This window comes from Amblyraja radiata, chromosome 29, assembly GCF_010909765.2.
Source record: "Amblyraja radiata isolate CabotCenter1 chromosome 29, sAmbRad1.1.pri, whole genome shotgun sequence".
In the NCBI taxonomy this organism is placed as follows: domain Eukaryota; kingdom Metazoa; phylum Chordata; class Chondrichthyes; order Rajiformes; family Rajidae; genus Amblyraja; species Amblyraja radiata.
The window spans coordinates 32,017,868-32,023,539 of record NC_045984.1 but is presented as its reverse complement, the minus strand read 5'-3'; the positions used below and the strand labels follow the sequence as shown (position 1 = coordinate 32,023,539).

The 5,672-nt window shown below is 49.5% G+C and overlaps 1 protein-coding gene across 2 annotated transcripts in view; it reads left to right on the top strand.

The window, feature by feature from the left end:
• Positions 1-4,236: 4,236 nt before the first annotated feature.
• ocel1 (occludin/ELL domain containing 1) overlaps positions 4,237-5,672 on the top strand; it is a 21,240-nt gene continuing 19,804 nt past the window's right edge. Inside the window, exon 1 of one of the 2 annotated variants that reach the window (XM_033047194.1) lies at positions 4,237-4,368. The gene's annotated coding sequence lies outside the window, so the exon portion shown is untranslated. Of the gene's footprint in view, positions 4,370-5,672 lie in introns of both variants that reach the window. The other variant, XM_033047193.1, reaches the window with a different exon arrangement.

The window sequence follows — 5,672 nt, the reverse complement described above, 5'->3', positions numbered from 1 at the left end:
GTTTTAAAGGATTTCCCCCTTATCCTTAAGCTGTGACCCCTTGTCCTGGACTTCCCCTGGACAGGCTAGATGCAGGAAGATTGTTCCCGATGTTGGGGAAGTCCAGAACAAGGGGTCACAGTTTAAGGATAAGGGGGAAATCTTTTAGGACAGAGATGAGAAAAAAAATTTTCACACAGAGAGTGGTGAATCTGTGGAATTCTCTGCCACAGAAGGTAGTTGAGGCCACAGTTCATTGCTATATTTAAGAGGGAGTTAGATGTGGCCCTTGTGGCTAAAGGGATCAGGGGGTATGGAGAGAAGGCAGGTACAGGATACTGAGTTGGATGATCAGCCATGATCATATTGAATGGCGGTGCAGGCTCGAAGGGCCGAATGGCCTACTCCTGCACCTATTTTCTATGTTTCTATGTTTCTATTCCTTCCATCCAGAGATGCTGTCTGTCCCGCTGAGTTACTCCAGCATCTTGTGTCTCTCTGGTTCTCTGGATGCTTTCAAGAGAGGGCTAGATAGGGTTCTTAGAAATAGCGGAGTCAGGGGATATGGGGAGAAGGCAGGAACGGGGTACTGATTGGGGATGATCAGCCATGATCATATTGAATGGCGGTGCAGGCTCGAAGGGCCGAATGGCCTACTCCTGCACCTAATTTCTATGTTTCTATGGAACTCTTCTTCAGATTAACAATGCTACGAGACAGAGAACTGCAGGTGTAAAAACAAAGAACTGCAGATGTTGGCAAGCAATAAAAAAGCGCTGGAGTAACTCAGTGGGACAGGCAGTATATCTGGAGAACATGAATCAGTGACATTTCGGATCAGGACCCTTCTCCTGACCCTGTGGGTTTTCTCCGGGTGCTCCGGTTTCCCCGCACATTCCAAAGACGTCCAGGCTTATAAGAAGGAACTGCAGATGCTGGTTTAAACCGAAGATAGACACAAAATGCTGGAGTAACTCAGCAGGACAGACAGCATCTCCGGAGAGAAGGAATGGGTGATGTTTCGACTGGTTAGAGATAAACCAGTCTGAAGAAGGGTCTCGACCCAAAACGTCACCCATTCCTTCTCTCTCAGAGATGCTGCCTGTCCCACTGAGTTACTCCAGCATTTTGTATCTATCCAGGTTTGTAGGTCTGTATCTAAGAAGTATCTAAAACGTAACTGTATCCAAAAATGAATTTCACTTTCCCTCGCTACATTTCTTTGGAGGAATTTCTTTCGTCAGAGGGTGGTGGATTTGTGGAATTCTTTGCCACAGTAGTGAGGCCAAGTCACAAGTTTAAGATGGGAAGACACAAAAACCTGGAGTAACTCAGCGGGACAGGCAGCATCTCTGGAGAGAAGGAATGGGTGGCGTTTCGGGTCGAGACCCTTCTTCAGACTGAATGTGGAGATTGATAGGTTCTTGATTAGTACGGGTGTCAAGGGTTATGGGGAGAAGGCAGGAGAATGGGGTTGAGAGGGAGAGATAGATCAGCCGTGATTGAATGGTGGAGTAGACTTGATGGGCCGAATGGCCTAATTCTGCTCCTATGACTTATGAACATGTATTTATGAGCAGTTTAAACCACACACTATCGCATGAACTTATGAACATGTGACAAAAGGGTGGCATGGTGGCGCAGCGGTAGAGTTGCTGCCGTACAGAGCTTGCAGCACCGGAGACCCGGGTTCGATCCCGACTACGGGTGCTGTCTGTACGGAGTTTGCACGTTCTCCCCGTGACCTGCGTGGGTTTTCTCCGAGATCTTCGGTTTCCTCCCACACTCCAAAGACGTACAGGTTTGTCGGTTCATTGGCTTGGTATAAATGGTACAAATTGTCCCTAGTGTGTGTGTAGGATAGTGTTAGTGTGCGGGGATCGCTGGTCGGCGCGGACTCGGTGGGCCGAAGGGCCTGATTCCACGCTGTATCTCTAAACTAAACTAATCTCAAGTACCACTGCACCATGGAGCGTGCAGGCAGCTGTCTCCGTGGATCATCAAAGAGATTTAAAGGATTGGACAGCGGTGAATCACCGTTAAATAAATGTGAGATGACGGGCTCCTAAAATCAATTTAAAAGTGATTCCCAGAGCATTGCCAATGTGTTAACGTGCAGTCTGTTCCAGCACAGGGAAACATATCAGGTAGTTGTTGAAGAAAGCCTGCATGTGGGTGATTCTAATTCTCCCTCCCACAGCTTGCAGTGGCAAGTCTGATGTATCAGCAAGTATTTTTCAATTTTCAATTAAAAAAAACTTTATTGGCATGATAAAAAACATTGTTATATTGCCAGAATCAAGTACACAGGACAAGATGTTAAGAAGTCCCTTGTGCCAATAGGTGGGGAGCATTTCACAACATTCGTTGATTGTTGAGAGTGGTAGACGCTCAACATCGGTGGGGGGGGGGGGGGGGGGGGGGGGGGGGGGGGGGATACGTATATCTTGGCCTGGGTAACCTTCAGGACAGTTGGGCACAGGACACATCATCAGTAGTGTAAAAGATGACATACATATTTAAAATGCATAAGTATAAATACAAGTATACAGTGCATGGATAGATATGTCCCTGTACATAAACTCTCAATAGGCCTATAGCCCTTTATTGATTGCTACATGTTCTTGCAGCTGTAAGCAGTACAACACAATAGCAAGTTTAGCAATTCAATATTAATTTCTTAGTGTCAGTTAATGTCAATTAGTGTGTGCGTACATATGTGCATATGTGCATGTTGGTCAGTGTGTGTGCCACCACTATTTGGTATCAAAAACTCCCCCCCCCCCCCCCCCCCCCCCACCCCCATTTAAGAGAGAGTTGGATAGAGCTCTAGGGGCTAGTGGAGTCAAGGGATATGGGGACAAGGCAGGCACGGGTTATTGATAGGGGACGATCAGCCATGATCACAATGAATGGCGGTGCTGGCTCGAAGGGCCGAATGGCCTCCTCCTGCACCTATTTTCTATGTTTTGTTTCAAGATACAGCGCGGAAACACGCCCTTCGGCCCACCGAATCCGTGCTGACCAGCGAACTCCACACACTAACACTTGGTGCCTTCCACCGCCAGAAACCCGGGTTCGATCCTGACTACGGGTGCTGCCTGTACGGAGTTTGTGCGTTCTCCCCGTGACCTGCGTAGGTTTTCTCCGGCTGCTCCGGTTTCCTTCCACACTCCAAAAACGTGCGGGTTTGTCGGTTAATTGTCTTCGATAAAGTTGTAAATCTTGCAGTCAACGTTATTCCCTTTATCCTGTATCTGTACCCTGTGGGCGGCTCGATTGTAATCATGTGTTGTCTTTCCGCTGACTGGTTAGCACGCAACAACAAGCGTTTCACTGTACCTCGGTACACGTGACAATAAACTGAACTACCTAACCAGTGTGTAGGATAGTGCTAGTGTACGGTGGTCGGTGTGGACTTGGTGGGCAGATAGACCAAGTGTGGACCCATGCTGTATCTCTAAAGTCTAAAGCCTTGGCATCATGTTCGGCACAGACATTGCGGACTGAAGGATCTGTTCCAATTATGTACTCTATGTTCTATAAATGCAACAGTATGAGGTTAATAACGAATTCATAAGCGATAGGGGCAGAATTAGACCATTCGGGCGGCCACGGTGGTGCAGCGGTAGAGTTTGCTGCCTTAAAGCGCTTGCAGCGCCGGAGACCCGCGTTCCATCCTGACTACGGGTGCTGTCTGTACGGAGTTTGCACGTTCTCCCCGTGACCCGCGTGGGTTTTCTCCGAGACGTTCGGTTTCCTCCCGCACTCCAGAGACGTGCAGGTTTGTAGGTTCATTGGCTTGGTAAATGTAAACATTGTCCCTGGTGTGTGTGGGATGGTGTGAATGTGCGGGGATCGCTGGTCGGCACGGACCCAGTGGGCCGAAGGGCCCGTTTCTGCTCTGTCTCTCTAATCTAAACTAAAAAAAGTCTACTCCGCCATTCAATCATGGCTGATCTATCTCTCCTAACCCCATTCTCCTGCCTTCTCCCCATAACCCCTGACACCTGTACTGATCAAGAATCTATCTATCTCTGCCTTAAATCTTCCAACTTCATGTTCCACTTGACCAGGAACCAGTCTCTCTCACCCCCTCTTTCTCTTGCCCAAATTATCTCTCCCTCTCTCTCCCCCTCCCCCCCTCTCTCTCTCCCTCCCCTCTCCTCTCTCCTCTCTCTCTCTGCCTGGTTAATATCTAACCCAGTACACTGGCGTCTGTACAACAGTGCGTCACACACCAGTGACAGAGTCTGGCCCGGCAGCCGCTTGCTGGACGAGCCCAGACCCGGGAGGACACAGAGTAATCCCGCGACCAGCCCAGTGTCCGGGCCACCGCGGGTTCGAGTCTACACCGGGCCCCAGTCTCCAGGGATTCGCGCCGGGCAGGTGGGTAACGAGTCCAGTAGGCGGTTGTCGCTGTGTTGGAGGCAGCAGGAACTGTTGACGCTGGTTTACACCGAAGACAGACGCACAAAACGCCGGAGTTAACTCTTGGAGAATGTTCCTTCTGTCCAGAGATGCTGCCTGTCCCGCTGAGTTACTCCAGCATTTTGTGTCTGTCTGACCAGGGCAATCCTTGCCTCGCCTCTATCTCTCTCAGTAACGGTTCTCAGTCCGTGTGTGGACTCGGTTCCGCCCAGTTCAGTGTAGGATGTGACTTGGGGAGGCGATGGTGTTGGATTAGTAAACTACAGCGAGCTTCCAATTGAGGGCGACTCTTCCTGGATCCTAGAAGCTTATTAAAGCACGGAGCCCATCTCAACTTCAACCCACCAAGGTCAAGCTGACCCCACCCCTAGAATTAACCTCCACCGCAGTCAATGTTGCCTGCTGAAATATTCTTAAAAGTAGTGAAGAAACAAGGAACTGGAGTCTGAAGAAGGGTTTCGGACCGAAACGTTGCCTATTTCCTTCGCTCCATAGATGCTGCTGCACCCGCTGAGTTTCCCCAGCAATTTTGTGTACCTTCGATATTCCAGCATCTGCAGTTCCCTTTTGAACACAAGGAACTGCAGATGCTGGTTTAGAACCAAAAAAAGGACACAGACTGACAGAGTGCTGGAGTAACTCGGCAGGTCAGGCAGCATCTCCGGAGAACATGGCTAGGGAGACCTTTGATGTCGGGAACCATCTTCAGACTGATTGTAGTTGAGGGTGGGGTGCTGACTAAAGCAGGACAGAGGAGCGGCAGGTAATAGATGGACACAGGTGGGGAGGGGGCTTATCATGGCATAAGTGATAGGAGCAGAATTAGGCCATTCGGCCCATCATCTTTCTCCGCCATTCAATCGTGGCTAATCTATCTCTCCCTCCTAACCCCATTCACCTGCCTTCTCCCCATAACCCCTGACACCCGCACTAATCAACAATCTGTCTATCTCTGCCTTAAATATATCCACTGACTTGGCCTCCACAGCCTTCACTGTGGCAATGAATCCCACGGATTCACCAGATAGTCAGATGGTTGGAATGAGAAGCAGAGTTTAAATCAGGTGTGAGACAAGAGGATTGAAGAGCAGACAAATTGTGAAGCCAGAAGAAGGAATGTAGAGGAGAGGGGGTGAGAAACAGGTGTGAGTCCGGTGGGGCACAGGGACGGGGGGAGCGATGCAAGAAAGGGGTGGAGTGGGGGAGAAAGGGAAGTGGGAGGGGGGTTGTTAGAGGTTACCTAAAATTGGAGAATCTGATGT